Source organism: Ursus maritimus, unplaced genomic scaffold (genome assembly GCF_017311325.1).
Source record: "Ursus maritimus isolate PB19 unplaced genomic scaffold, ASM1731132v1 scaffold_5, whole genome shotgun sequence".
Taxonomy (NCBI): domain Eukaryota; kingdom Metazoa; phylum Chordata; class Mammalia; order Carnivora; family Ursidae; genus Ursus; species Ursus maritimus.
The window spans coordinates 29,310,760-29,326,420 of record NW_024426663.1 but is presented as its reverse complement, the minus strand read 5'-3'; the positions used below and the strand labels follow the sequence as shown (position 1 = coordinate 29,326,420).

Below are 15,661 nucleotides of genomic sequence, written 5' to 3'. Positions count from 1 at the left end.
TTTAAACAAGACTTAACCCTCTCAATCCCACCACCCTGTTTTCACCCTCACTCTCCACACATCAACATGGATTTTTGTCCTATCAAACCTGAGGAGAAACTCTCTTTTATCTTCTCCAACAACTGGACTCCCTTTTTTTCGCTGGTGGCAGTACCATTTCACATAATGGCCCTAATGGGTCCCACGATTTTAAATTCACAGACCATTCATATTTCAAAAGACAAATTTGTGAAACAAAGATTTGCCAAGTTAATAAAAACATAAAAAATTGCCAACTATCATCACCATAACTTCATGTGAGAAAGAGCATTTAACAGCAGCAAAAAAACCTCCCCCAAATAAGAAGCACATATTTTCAGAATAAAGTTTGAAGGATGCTTTCTAAGAGAGCACAGAGGCAAATCTATGATTTTCCTTGTTTTTTTCATTGTGCTGTAAACTGGTCAAAATTTTGCCAAAGATCAGTGTTGAGAAACACTGCTCTCTACTCTAGAATTTGAGCCCAGGTGAGATCCTAGGTGGAAGAGAGAGGTATTTGGGATCAAATAAGGCTATAAGTAGACATGTCCTCACATTATCTGTGCTTTTGTAAGGCTGGTCCTGCTTAACAATATCCATAGGTTAAGTGTCTGACTCTTGGTCTGGGCTCAGGTCGTGATCTCAAGGTCATGAGAATGGAGCAGGCTCCATGCTAAGTGTGGATTCTGCTTGAGATTCTTTCTCCCTCTCCTTCTGCCCCTCCTGCTTATGCTCTCTCTCTTTAAAAAAATAAATAAATCTTTAAAGAAAAACAAAAAATGATATCCACAGCTGAACAAGAAGTCTAGGTCCTTCTTTCTTCTATTTTCTAGGACCCTCACTTGCCTCCCACCTCAGTTATGACCCTAAACCCTCCAATCTAGTTTGTACTTCACTTCTCTTGGGCAACTTCTAATTCTTACAATGTTTTATTCTTAACACCAGTTTAAAGAAATTAGTATTCAGATAGTCTGATGATATTCAAAAACTATTTTTACTGGGAGAGCAAATGAAATAAGTTACCAGGGTAACTTGTTACTGAAGCGTTCCACTTCTTGGCCTTTGTTTCTCCAAAGGTATTTAAAACCTCATCTGTGGGGTGCTTAACTCAGTTGGTTAAGCATCTGTCTTCGGCTCAGGTCATGATCCCAGGGCTCTTGCTTAGCAGGAAGCCTGCTTCTCCCTTTCCCTCCGCCTGCCTCTCCCCCTGCTTGTGCGTGCACGCTCTCTCTCTCTCTTTCTGTCAAATAAGTAAATAAAATATTTGAAAAATAAATAAAACCTAATCTGCCAGAAACAATGGCCAACCCAGTAGCAATGAGCAACCTAGCACCCAGATTGTGTTTTTTTATTATTTTATTTTATTGATCTTTCTTTCTCTTTCTCTCCCTTCTTTCTTTTTCTTTCTTTCTTTCTTTCCTCCTTTCTCTTTCTTCCTTTCTCCCTTTCTTTCTTTCTTTTCTTTTCTTTTCTTTTCTTTTCTTTTCTTTCTTTCTTTTCTTCTTTTTTAAGTAAATACTCCACACCATGTGGAGCCCAACACAGGGCTTGAACTCATAACCCAGCGATCAAAACCTGAGCTGAGATCAAGAGGTGGACGCTTAACCAATTAAACCACCCAGGAGCCCCCAGATTGTGTTTTTAAATGCAATTTCCTACTAAAAGGAATCACTGCTCCCAGGAAAACTATCGAAGGCAATCAAGTCCATGTCAAAAGACACAGGAACGAACTGAAAGGGGCTCCCACTTCCTAAAGGTGAAAGAACCTGAGCATCAAAAAGAATAACAAGTATAAGGTATTGGAATACATCAAACATATTAAAATCCATACGTGCAGAAAAAATTAAAAATAATTGATAACTTTGTATGATGCCCAGAAAACAACTCATAGTCTGGAAATTGGTAAATAAAAGGAAAGAATCAACATTCATCCTGCCTCTTCTGTTCCAATAATACCTCAAGTAGTTGTTAAGGCAAAGTTCTTCATAGAATAACCACAGTTAACAAATGCAGAAGGAATGATAGAATTATATCACAATCTTTCTACCTCTTTTTTATTTTTTAAAACTTTTTTTAAATTTTTCTACCTCTTAATGAAATAATGGATGCTCTCCTGCCAGAATATCCCTGCTAGAGATTATAATCTATAGAAACAAAACAAAACAAACAACTTGCCTCCCATGAATTGTTACTGGGTATGTAGTGACATGTAAATCTGTGCTACTTAATTTTAACGCACCTCACAACTGAGAGACTGAAACTCTGCAGGAAGACTCATTGTTTAATTAGTAACATATAAGAAGACTAGCAGTTAAGGGAAGCGGAGGGGGGGTGGGCAAAAAAGCTAGTTTCTTTTCCAGTCATTGTGTGAAGACTTTGAAAACGTGTTAAGGAAACCTAACTCAAAATTGGAGGCGGGAAGCCACGAAGGCAGGGCTCTCACATGCACATACCACTCATTGCAGTTTGCATAGTCCAGCAGGAAGAAGGAAGATTTCTTTTTGGTCCAGCAAAAGCAAGCTATCCTCACCTGCAGCCAATAAGAAGTTATCATCACTTCAAACTCTCATTTTCCTCCGGTGAACTTTTGTTTAAAACAACCCTTCCCAATTCCCCTTTCCTCTATAAAACGACAGTCTCCTCCTTTGTTCTCCAGACTTGCCTATGGTTCACCATAGTTTGCTTGTCCCAAATAGCAATTTTCCCTCTATTCTTGAAAAAATGTGATTTTGCTTGCAGAATCACTTACCTTTTCCTTTTAAAAGATTGACAAAACACAGAAAAAGAGGGACGAAGCTAGTTCAACACGGGCTTGCTGGCCGTTTCTTGTTAAAGCAGGTTGGAACAATAACAATAACAGTTAACGCTTACTGAGTACTTACTAATTGCAAATCACTGTGCTAAGCACTTCATATTGCATACAGCAACACTATGAGATAGGTACTATTATCCCCATTCTACAGATGAAGAGACAGAAGTTCAGAGAGTTAAAGTAACCCCTCTCCCCTCCATGAACCTGCTAAACTGCTTCCTATTCTGTGGCCTTTGTCTATTCTGTTCCTTTAGCCTCATAACTACAGCTGCCATTTTTAGCACCCACTATGTTCTAGCAATCTGTAATTTACATGTATCAACTCACTATAGTTCTCAAACTCCAAGAGGGGCGTCCTATCACCCTCTTTCTATAAATGAAGAAACTGAAGGGCAGAGAAGTGAATTGCCCAAAATGACACAGCCAGCAGTAGAGCAGGGTTTCAAACTGACCTCAAAGCCTGTCTCTCTCTCTCTTTTTTTTCTTACTTTTTTTTTTTAAGAGAGAAAAAGAGAGGGAGCACAAGCCAGGGGGAGGGGCAGAGAGAGAGGGAGAATCCCAAGCAGGCTCTATGCCCAGGGTGGAGCTCAACGCAGGGCTGTATATCAGGACCCTGAGATGACGACCTGAGCAGCAATCAAGGGTTGGACACTCAGTGGACTGAGCCACTGAGACACCCCACAAAGCCTGTCTCTTAATCACTACCCTGTTATCTACAGCTCAAATGATTCCTCCTGTGTTACGCACTACAATGCTTATTTCCTCACTTTTGGTACCACTGTCATGATGTCACCCAAGTTCACTGAGGGTAGGGATAGTGTCCGTTCAACAAATACCTATCAGCCACTTTACATGCGGCACTGAATCTTCTGCAGTGTCTAGCACAAAGCTGGTGCTTCATAAACATCATCTGAACTGCATCACACTTTTTCAGATCAGGATGAAACAAACCACTACTTAGAGTCAATATATTTTTTAATGTACTATATAATTATTTCTTCCCTCCCCCCAAATATTTCCCTACGTAAAATAGTATCTATCATACTGGAAATCACTGTTTTGGATATGTGATAGCCTGAACAAATGTAGAATTTCATCAGGACTGGCAGTGGTGCAAAACTGAACAGTAATGTGGTATTGTGGCAGGTTCAGGTAAGAAACCTATGACTTTTTGAGGCAGAGAAAAGCCCAGAAGCTCTAAACATGTGTTCTATCTCTGGAGTTAGCAACTTCCCCTGTAGATCCTTCAAAATTATAAATTGCCACTCTAACACTTTTTAATTTTAACACTGTTGATAAGATATAATTGTTTCAAAGTGGAAAAGAAAAAAACACTCTTCATTATTTAATGCAAATGAACCAAATTGGAAAAATTACATACTTCCTCCTCTGAAAAATCTATGTCTCTCATTTTTATCATCCTCAGTCCTTTGTTTTATATCGTTTACACTCAATTCAGAAAATGCCTGTCTAAATTCACTTTCTTAGCTTAAGTTACTAACCCCTTGTTCTTGTATTTGACACTAACTCAAATAGCCTTGAAACAATTATCCTCTCTATTCCCTTCAGAATTGTCTATACTTTAATGAGTTCCCACTTAATCTCTCCTTTGCCAAAGAATACCACTCTGATTAGCTAAGCTCCTTACATCCCCCTGTGGTTCTCTTGCCCTCTGCTGCACCTTCTCCATTTCTATAATATGCTTTTATTATAAGGTGACTGGAATTGTGCATAGTATTCCACATGTGGCCTTGTCAGTCCTCACAAAGAACCTAGATAATTCCCTGGATTTATATTCAGGCCCTGTTCTTAAGCATCCCAAATGAGGGCTCTTACACTGTCTTTATGGCCATTAAAATGTTGAGTTTTCTTCTATTTCCCTTTTATCCATCCAAATTTCTAGTTTCCAAACATGCTAGGGAATTTTGGACTATTTTGGCAACTAAATATGCACTATTTTTCAGTGCTTCTGGGGCATAAAGAAAGTATACGTGTCCTTCAGTCAGGTTCATTTCAGAGAGCAGGAGCTAGAGACTCATTTTTCAAGAAGCCAATGACTAAAAGGGGGTTCATCCTTTGGGAGATTAATACTGGGTTTGTTTTGCACAGATCCCATCTCTTACTCCTCCCTAGCACCTCCTTCACAGGAGGACTTGAGTCTAAAGCTGAAGATGAGGCTGGAGTAGTGAAGAAAGAGCAGAGGCTACTCAATGATGTACATTCTTGAGGAGAAAATTTGGCGAATTCAGATCTTGAAAAGATCACTAGGACCTATAGAATACAGTGCTTCAAATGGTATTGCATCTAATCTCAAACATGCACATCTGCACACACACGCTCAACTTGTATATTCCAGCTCGTCAGTCAGTAGGAGTTATCTAACTGGCTTGGAGGTGAGGGTGGGCTGAGCATTCCGAGCAGAGTGAACCACATGTGTTGTCTTTTTCAAACGAGCTTCAGAAGTCACAAAGCAGGGGCTCCTGGGTGGCTCAGTCGCTAAGCATCTGCCTTCGGCTCAGGGCGTGATCCCAGCATTCTGGGATCGAGCCCCACATAGGCTCCTCTGCTGGAAGCCTGCTTCTTCCTCTCCCACTCCCCTTGCTTGTGTTCCCTCTCTCTCTGGCTGTCTCTATCTCTGTCAAGTAAATGAATAAAATCTTAAAAAAAAAAAAAAGAAGTCACAAAGCATCATTTCTGTTATGTTCTATTCATTTAAAATGAAGGACTAATGCCAACTCATATTTAAGGGGAGGGGAATGAAATTTTACCTGTTAATGGAGAAGCATCAAAGAATTTGACATGGTAACATGGTAATTTGGGAGTGGACCCTATAAATTAATTCCCAGCCTGGTTTCATTTCTATTGTCAAGACACTTAAAAGAGAGAACATAGTCTTTCACAGAATGCTTCTGTAATGTCTGATGTTTACTCACTACATCAAGATACATGCCTGAACCCACATCTCCAAATTGATCCTGCTCGTTATGGGAGAGATTCCTACCTCTTTGTACTAAAACAGTGAGGAGGGAGGGAAGAAGGGAGACTGTTAGTTGATCTGGGAGTCAGGGATATTAGGGAAAGCAGTCAACTCCTCTGTGATAGAGGCTGCCTTAATCAAGAGAAAGTAGAAGGAAAAATATATTAATGACATATTCAAGTTTTTTGAAATTGAACTTAGAAATATCTAGGTTAATGATTTATTTTTCAATAAGAAAATTCTGCTCATATTGACTATTTTGCTCTCACAAATGTCAAGCCATTTATTGTATGGTTAAGGTGCCCATATTTTCAATAGAAGTATTTCCTCTTAAATGTTAAGAGATATCAACCCTGAAATCAATTCATTTTCTCTTTGTGCTAAAAATTTGAATATCATAGCCGGACACAGTCTAATTGATGTTAACAGGATCAGTGCAAAAAAGGAGACCCAAAGTATTCTATTTCATTTTCCTTTTAGGACTCACAATTGAATAATAGTAGCTATTTTGAATTCATCTACACTTATTGATCTAACTTGTCAGAAATCAATCAATAATCAATCAATATGTTCTCTGAACTAAGAAGTGAATTTGGGAACATTCAATTCAAATCCTAGCACTGCCATGGTGACCCCACTCCAGCCACTTATCCTTAGTTAAACTGCTTCTCAGTTTCTTCATCTATCAATATGGCACTGCTGCTTTTGCCACAATAAAAATAAGTTGATTTGTAAAGTATAACCCCTAATGCCTATTTTCTCCTGAGATGCTGTGCTTATAATTCCAGAAGCAGCTAAGAGGGGAAAAATTAGGGTAGTGCAGATTCAACATGTAGATTTACTCTGACTGTGAGCACTAATGTCTTAGGTATAATATAGGCAGTTGAGCCTTTTCTATAAAAAAACTTTATTCATTATCGAAACCAATATGAACTTGTTAATATTCTGGTTAACTATTGCTATGTAACAAACTACTCTAAAACTTAGTGGCTCAAAACAATAATCTATTATTAGCATTACGTATGTCAGGATTTTGCAGTAAGGAATTCAGACAGGACAATGAGGATGGCTCATCTCTTCTTTACGATGCCTAAGATCTCAGCCGGGATAACTGAGGAGACTAGGAGCTGGAAAGCTGGTGGCTGTCTGGGTTTCTGTCTCTTTCTCCCTCCCTACATAACTGAATTTGTTTCTCCATATACCCTTTTCATATAGTTAGTCTGGGCTTGCTCACGGTATGGAAGCCTCAAGACAGTCATATTTCTTACATGGCAACTGAGGGCTCTAGGAAAGAGTATGCCCATGAACAGAAACCAGAAGATACAAATTCTCTTAAATAAATGTTGACCTAAACTGACACAGTGCTGCTTCTGTCATATTCCATTGGTCAAAGAAGAGTCCACACAGATTCCAGGGAAAGGAACATAGATTCCATGTCTCAATAAGAAGGGTTTTAAAGTATCTGAACCTCTTTAATCTGCCACACTTATTCGCATCTTACTGTACTTTACAACATAGCAAGCACCTGAGCTTCTGATAATGGAAGAGCAACCCTCTTCTTTTCTTTGGACCATAGATAACAACTGTAAATACTGTACAAAATATAAATAAACAAATACCTAAAGACACTGGAGAGCAACCAAAAGAAGACACTGGAAGGGAGCCAACAATTGGAGGGAAGACTTTTTCATTTTTTATAGCTATTTACCTAAGCACAGACCCTAATCCATGCTGAGCAGAGCAGCTAACACTAGGACAGAAGATCTGAAGTCCTACCGGCTTGAAGAATAAGAGGAAAGAGTTCAGAGCTACCGTAGCAGTCTAAAAGTGAAGTGGGGGAGGCCCCCAAAAGGGAGAGTCAGAGAAAGCGGTCCAAATTTTGTGTATGAACTCTGCCAGGTCTCTAGATGACCACTGAACTACTTACATATAGGGCAGACTCCAAGCAGCCCAGGTGAGACTGAAAGTGCTAAATGAGACTTCAGTTGCTGTCCAAGCAGGTTAGCTGTTTTATTAAAAACAAAAGAAAAACCAATAACTTTCAGCAGAACAAAACAGAATCACAGAATCTAGGGTCTTTATATATATCATTCAATGCCCAGGATACCATCTTAATGTATAAATATATTAGAAAATGTGACTTGGACTCAAGAGAAGATGAAATCAATGAAGATCAACTCAAAGACGACCCACATTTTGAAGTTAGCAGACGAAGAGTTTAAAAAAAAAAAGCTGTTGTAACTATACTTAAGGACATAAAGGTAAAAAAACTTTTAATGAATGAATAAGAAATCTCAGTATAGGGACACCTGGGTGGCTCAGTCAGTTAAGCATCTGACTCTTGATTTCAGCTGAGGTCATGATTTCAGGATCATGAGATCAGCCCTGCACCACCCAGCGTGGAGTCCACTTAGGATTCTCCTTCCCTCTCCCTCTGCCCCTCCCCCGCACCCCAGCTTGCATACATGTGCGTGTCCTCTTTCTCTCTCTCTCAGTAGACAATTAGAAACTATAAAAAAATGAATCAAATGGAAAGCCTAAAAATGAGAGATAAAATATCAAAAATAAAAATTCACTGGTTGGACTTAGTAGAAGAATAGAGGTGACAAAAGGAAAGAGTCAGTGAATTTGAAGACCAATCAATAGAAATTATTCATTCTGAAGAACAGAGAGGGAAAAAAATGAAAAACATGAACAGATCCTCAGGGATCTGAGGGACAATATCAGAGAGTTTAGCACATGTGAAATTAGAGTCCTAAAAATTGAGGAAAAAAAGAATGGGGCAGAAAAAAATATTTGAAGAAATGACCAAAATTGCCAAAATCTGGTGAAAAACATAGATTTTCAGATGTAAGAAACTTAACAGACTGTAAGATGGATAAATTAAAAAAAAAAAAACAACTATACTCAATGTACATCATAGACGAACTTCTGAGAAAAGAGAAAATCTTGAGAGCAGCTAGAGAAAAATAACACATTACACATTGGGAAACAACAGTAAGAATTAAGACTGACTTCCTGTCAGAAACAAGAGGCCAACAGAAATCTTTATAGTGCTGAAAGACCCCTTCTATATCCAGCAAAAATATTCTTCAGGAATGAAGACAAAATAAAGATGTTCTCAGATAAAAACCAGAATACCGGGGCACCTGGGTGGCTTGGTCGGTTAAGGGTCTGACTCCAGCTTAGGTCATGATCTCAGGGTCTTGGGACCAACCAGCAGTCAGGCTCCTCACAGCAGGGAGTCTGCTTCTCCCTCTGCCCCTCCCCCTGCTCTTGTGTGCGCACTCTCTCTCTCAAATAAATAAATAAATAAAATCTTTAAAAAAGCAAAAAACAGAATACCAAGAAAAGATAAAATACTTTGCTAACTCTGATTGAACTTATTAATAGTTACTGTTAATTTAGGATACAAACATATTTTGCTTGTTTGGAAGTCCTGACTCTTCTGCTACTCCAGTTACTTAGGCTAGCTCTCATCTGGACACAAATTCCCCACTTGCCAAAGCCTACTTCTGCCTCCTTTCTCCTCCTGTGCATCAAAGAGTATGGAACGGGTATTGACTGAACAGTAATAAAGAGCTATAATTTTGAGCAGGTACTCTGTACCAAAATCTGTCTGTGGGTATTCCATTTAATCCTTATCCTTATCAACAGTTGGGGATGATAATATCAGGACAGAATCACCGATGAGAAAATAGGCTGAGAGAAACTAATTACTGGCAATGTGTCCAAGGTCACACAGCTAGTTAGTGCTAGAATCAGGCCCAAGTAGAGGTCCTTGACCTGCTTGAATAATATTTCATGGACATTTATATATAGCTTGGAAATTGACTAAGTCCCTTACAGACTTCATCTAAGACCTTCCTTATATGATTTGAATTGCTCTCACTCTTTTATTTTAAGGGCAAAATTTCAGGCTATCACTCTGATAGTCTGTTAATTGCTTGCTAACTGCCTGCCCTCTCCCTCTCCCCACATTCTACTTCCTTTAGAAACCGAGAACACCCAACAGCTCCCAGCACAACACACATCACTGTTTTAGCTGGCTCACAGCTTCTCAGCTAGAAACTATTTCCCCAGCCTCCCCTGAAGCTAGGTGTGGCCTGGAACCAAGTTTGGACAAATGGGATATGAGTGCTTCCAAGCATGGCTAGAGTTCAACTTCTGGTTCTTAAAGAAAAATGCACTTGGCTTAGATCCCTGACTCCCCTTCCTAGGGGCTGGAAAAATGCAAACATGAGCCTCTGCTGTGGACCTGGAGATGGAAGACACACGTGGAAGGCAGCAGAGCCAAGCTGCTCACCAGCCATTAACGATGGCTCCGGATGGCTCGCTGCTGACCCAGGCATGGACTGCCTTTATAGCAACTTAAAGAAAACAGAAAGATTAAAAAATTTGAAGGCATTTATTGGAAACCTGGGTATGTGGCCACTTCTGTGACTTTGGCATTTTACCTAACCTCTCTAAGCTTCTATGTTCCTGTTTCTTTTTTTTTTTTTTAAGATTTTATTTCTTTATTTGACAGAGAGGAGAGAGAGAGCACAATCAGGGGGAACAGCAGGCAGCGGGAAAGGGAGAAGCACACTCCCCACTGACCAAGGAGCCCGATGTGGGGCTCGATCCCAGGACCCTTGGATCATGACCCGAGCGGAAGGTAGATGCCTAACCACCTGAGCCACAAAGGTGCCCCTATGTTCCTGTTTCTAGAATGGGGTGATTATTTTCTTTTCCTCGTAGGGTTGGCCTAAGGAGGGAGTAAGAGAATACATAACAGAGCGAGAGCCCACACGCACTATGTGTATCGTGTGCCACCTGGCTGGAAGCTATAGAATATTTGCATAGAGACACAGTCTTTTCCTTCAAGTACCAAGTACCCTCCGACTCTGAAAAGAATACCTGCTTAATGAATACTGGGTTTTTTTTGTTTAATCAGTAAAAATAATTCTACTTTATTTTTTTATAATAATTTTTTATTGTTATGTTAGTCACCATACAGTACATCCCTAGTTTTTGATGTAATGTTCCATGATTCTTAATGAATACTGTTGACCTATCAATGGCAACAGAGAACTCGCAGCTGCTGGACCAGGTGGGAATGATGCCATTGGCTGTTTAAGCTTCACTTGACAACCGTTCTTCCTTATCATTCCCAACTCTTCATCTCTCTTAAAACAACAAAGGTGGGGTTTTTTTTTAAGATTTTATTTATTAATTTGAGAGAGAGCACTAGAGAGAGCAGGCACGAGTGGGGGGCAGAGGGAGAGGGAGAAGCAGGCTCCCTGCTGAGCAGGAAGCCCGATGTGATGCAGGGCTCCTTCCCAGGGCCCTAGGATCATGACCTGAGCCAAAGGCAGGTCCTTAACTGACTGAGCCACTCAGGCAGCCCCAAAGGGCGTTTTTAAAAAAACATTTTCTTCTATAGTTGTGCGGGATATGCTTATGTGAGGGATATATACACACACACACACACACACACTCTCACACTTCAGGTTAATTCTTAGAAAATTAATACCTCATTTTCAGGCCAGCTCATTACTGAATTACTAGGATGTTACTGTTTCTCAGCTATATTATTAGAGATGCCCCCTCCCAGTCCTGCGCACACCCCCAGCCCAATGCGAGCTTCCCTCAATTCTCTTTCAAAAGAATATGTAATACATTTAGAAGGTGATGGCCTGGCATTCAGCATTCAGTTCGTGTCTTCAGCACCAACAGAGGAAAGGTTAGAAATATAAGTGCAGCCCCTTGTTTATTGCAATTTCACAGCCGTGGCAAATGCCACAGACTTGGCAGCAGGAATTAGTTAAAACTTGGCAGTAATACTTCCTTTCCTCTCACTGCCTCATCTCCTTTCAGGGTGGTTGCCAGTTAATACTTATAATATGTTAATCTGTGAAAATAAGGACTAAAAGGAGACAAGGAAAGGGGGGCTTGGGGAGTGCTAGGGCTGAGGGGAGGGCAGGGCCAGACTGGCCAGGGAGGAGGAGAAGCCAGAGAGGACAGAATAACAAAATGGGAGAGAAGGGAGGAAGGGGCGGAGGATAAAGTAATACACAGTTTGGTAGAAGTAGAGTCAACCTTTAAATGAAACGGGAAAAAAGAAGTTATACACATGAAGAAGGGGAGTCATTTCAATTTTTTCTCTCAGGCAATGATATAAGGATGATGGGGTAGAAATATAATAATAATCTCAAAACTGATGAAGGATGCAAATCCAGGTCTTGACTCCCTTTTTTGGATTCTGGCAAATTTAAAAAACTATTATCTATATCAGTTCTAAGGCAGTCATCTCCCTGCCTTGCCCCCTCCCTTACCCCCATCTATCTTTTAGTCTAGGAACAGTTCAAAAAGGCCAGCCTCTAACTCCCCAACCCTAAATTCTAACCCTCTCAAAGGGTTTGGGCACCCGGGATCGGCCAGGACCTCGGGATGGTGACAGTAAGGGTGGTGCTGGGGGTCTAGGTGACATGTTGGTGGAGCTCTCATGCGATGGGGCCCTGACATCTTTAAGGAGAAGGCCTCCTGCCTGCTGGACTCCCCCATTACCTAAAGTTGCTGGCTCTATGCCCAATGCCTTACTAAGAGGCAGGGGTGACTTGCCTCCCAATCTGCCATACCGTGGTAGGAGAAGGATAAGAGAGAAACGTAAACATAGAGGAGAAAGTGGACTAGAAATCTCAGGGATGACAACAGCCAAGAAATCTGAACTTCAATTTCTAGGTACTTCGACTAGTTCTGTCTCAACAATTATGAAGCAATTGCCTTTGGAACAAACAATTCCTCTTTCAATAAACATGCCCAGTACAAAAAAGACCTAGAACAGGGGAACATTAATGTTTAAGTAAGCACATCTGGCTCTATATTCTTTCCAATGTAAAAGAACCGTTAGTTTTGCAAAAGGTTCTGAATGAACATTTTGGATAGTGTCTGAGTTCACTCATCACATGAAGTACATTTGGGCTGTGTGGTTTCATTCCTCTACCCTTCCGACGCCTTTTCTTTGAACTTTTACAGGCCAGCCCCTTCTCCTACTTCCCTATCATGATTCAAATTCTCTCCACATTGGCAAAACCCCAAGAAAGCCAGGAAAAAAACTTTGTTTTTGGCCCATGCCCCAGCTCTGCCTCCATAGAGAGGCAATTCACCAGCACATTTTCATTAGTCATCTTCCTCTAGCAGAAAGGTGGTCAGAGGAACGGCTGGTTGGCTCAATCAGTTGAGCCCCTGACTCTTGATTTTGGCTCAATTCATGATCTCAGGGTCCTGGGATTGAGCCCCATGCTGGGCTCTGCACTCAGCACAGAGTTTACTTGGGATCTCTCTCCCTCCGCCCCCCCTCCCCCGGCAAAGGACAAGCGCCCTCTAAATAAATAAATAAATAAATAAATAAATAAATAAATAAAATCTTTTAAAGAAAGGAAGGAAGGAAGAAAGAAAGAAGGAAAGAAAGGCTGTCGGCAAAGTGCTTTTCACCAGCTCAAAACAAGCCACTCTCATTCCCAGGAATCTACTGAGGAAAATGCTCCGCTCTCTCTCCATCAGTGGCTTGAACCTTTCAGTTCCACTTGAGGCAGATTTGAGTTGACTTGTCAAAGGCTGAGATAAAGTTGGCAGTTGAATTTGAAAGGAAAAGGGGGGAAAAACATAAGTTGTTGGATATTTCCTCTATGTGTGTTGAGTTGTAAAAGCTTTTTCCGCTAATTTCTTATACCTGTCCCCAGTATAAATAATAGAGAATTCCTTTTGGAAAAGTAGTCACAAGCTAAAACTGAGAGGGTTCATGTGAAAAGAGCCCATTTACCACAAGGGATAAAGCGTGGTATATTGGTTATAAGCACAGGTCTAGAGCCAGACTCCTGGCGTTCAAATCTCAGCTCCTCCATTTACTATTTCTGGGACCTTACAAAAGTTATTTAATCTATGCCTCCATTTCTTCAACGGCAAAATCCGAGTGTTATTGATGGTGTGAATTTCAGGGACGCCTGGGTGGCTCAGTTGATTAAGCATCTGCCTTTGGCTCAGGTCATGATCCCAGGGTCCTGGGATCAAGTCCTACATGTGACTCCTTGCTCAGTGGGGAGCCTGCCTCTTCTTCTGCCTGCCGCTCCCCCGTTTGTTCTCTCTCTCTCGCCCTCTCTGACAAAAAAATAAATAAAATCTTTAAAAAAATAGGTGAATTTCATAGAGTTTTTGTGATGATTAAGTAAGCTAACAACCAGCACGTAGCACTCTACCTGTTTTAATGATGATGATGATGATGATGACGACGAAGAAGAAGAAGAAGATGATGATGATGGTGGTCGCGGTGGTGATGTATTCTTTGGAACACACAGCAGGGTCTTGGTTGCTGGGAGAGTCATGTCCAGGAGGAAGAGCCCTGCATTAAATAACCCCATCTTCCAATTGTCCTTCAACTGTGATTACTCACTATAAATAAAGAGATGAGATTGAGGAAAAGATGAGCAAACAATTAAGGAGATACTTCCCAGCCCTGTTGGGTAAAACTCCCTCACAAATCAAGGAATTCCTAAGAGGAACTTACGCTGGACACAAGGAAGAAGCTCACAAAATACACTTTTACTGATTATGTAATTGTGAGTTTAGGGTTGTGTCTGACACCAGCTGTCTTGAAATGAAACATTTGGAGCTATAGTCACATTTATTAGCACAGAATTGATTTACAAAACTCAAAGAGGGCACGGAATTCCTATGAACTGTAAATTAGTAAATTGCTTTTTAATCTACCATAAAAGATCACTGAAAAGTCCTTTTAAAATCAAAGGTCTGCTAATTCAATCATGAACACCTTTACCCAATGGTGCTCAAGGCAAGAGGAAACCTTAACAGCTGCGCAATTGCCATTTAAAACATACAATTTAAAAAATGATTTAAGTTTAATTACAATATCCAATGCAGATATGCATTATTCTGAGTAGGTATTGGCCTTGACACTGATATTTGCTTTAAAAATATTTTTAAATGAAATGTCACTTCTTGCATTCTGTGTTTCCTAATCATACCTATTGCTCTGTGACCCAAGAGAGACGACAAAGATGACAATACTGTAGGGGCACCTGGGTGGCTCAGTCGGTTAGGCGTCTGGTGCTTGATCTCAGCAAGGGTCTTGATCTCACAGTTGTGAGTTCAGGCCCCACGTGCTGGGTGTGGAGCTTACTTAAAAAAAAAAAAAAAGATAATAATACTGTAGACAGCCATCCTCTTTGGGGCAAAGTGTGTGCTTTCCAAGCTTCTGAATACAGAGTGGACAAGAGAGGGAGAGGTCGAGTTAGCCTGGCATAGGAATTGTAGGGTACACACTACATCAGACACAGAAAACATTCTAGTTCAGCAACCTGTCCCTCATGTCATATATGCAGAAATTGAAACCCTGGAATGTGAGGTGCTTTCCTTTCCATTAGTTAGGGCCCAATGTCAGAACTAAAACCAGTTCTTCTCTTAATTCAATCCTTTTTCTAGTCTACCAGTTCTCAAATCGGAAGTGCTTACAATCATCTGGAGATCTTGTTCAATATGGTGATTCTTGCCCCTCCCATTCTGACTCTGCAGGATTTAACAAATTCAGGTGATAGGAATACAAGTGGACCCAGAGACCACCCAGTTGCTTATAAGAGACAAATGTAATTATTATACATGTAAATTATTACAGGTTGAGTGATAAAAGAAAAGAAAAAGGAAGTTGGTAGCTTCATTATCATTGGACAAAATAGACCTCAAGGCAAAAAGTAGGATTAGGAAGAAGACATGGATGGACACAATGCCTGGAGACAGACATTTGAAAACTGTCATGTGATAAGGAAGAGAAAGTCTACATCTGAAGCATGCTCAGATTA

General features: G+C 40.5%; 1 long non-coding RNA gene across 5 annotated transcripts in view; it reads right to left on the bottom strand.

Annotated features, from left to right (window-relative positions):
• Positions 1-15,661, bottom strand: part of LOC103663543 — a 159,953-nt gene that overhangs the window by 95,030 nt on the left and 49,262 nt on the right. For 3 of the 5 annotated variants that reach the window (XR_568791.2, XR_005832461.1, XR_005832463.1), the window contains 3 exons: positions 14,045-14,237; positions 7,735-7,812; positions 2,284-2,548 (listed from right to left, as the gene is read on the bottom strand). This is a non-coding gene — a long non-coding RNA (uncharacterized LOC103663543). Of the gene's footprint in view, positions 1-2,283; positions 2,549-7,734; positions 7,813-14,044; positions 14,238-15,661 lie in introns of those variants that run through there. The other 2 variants (XR_005832460.1, XR_005832462.1) reach the window with 2 other exon arrangements.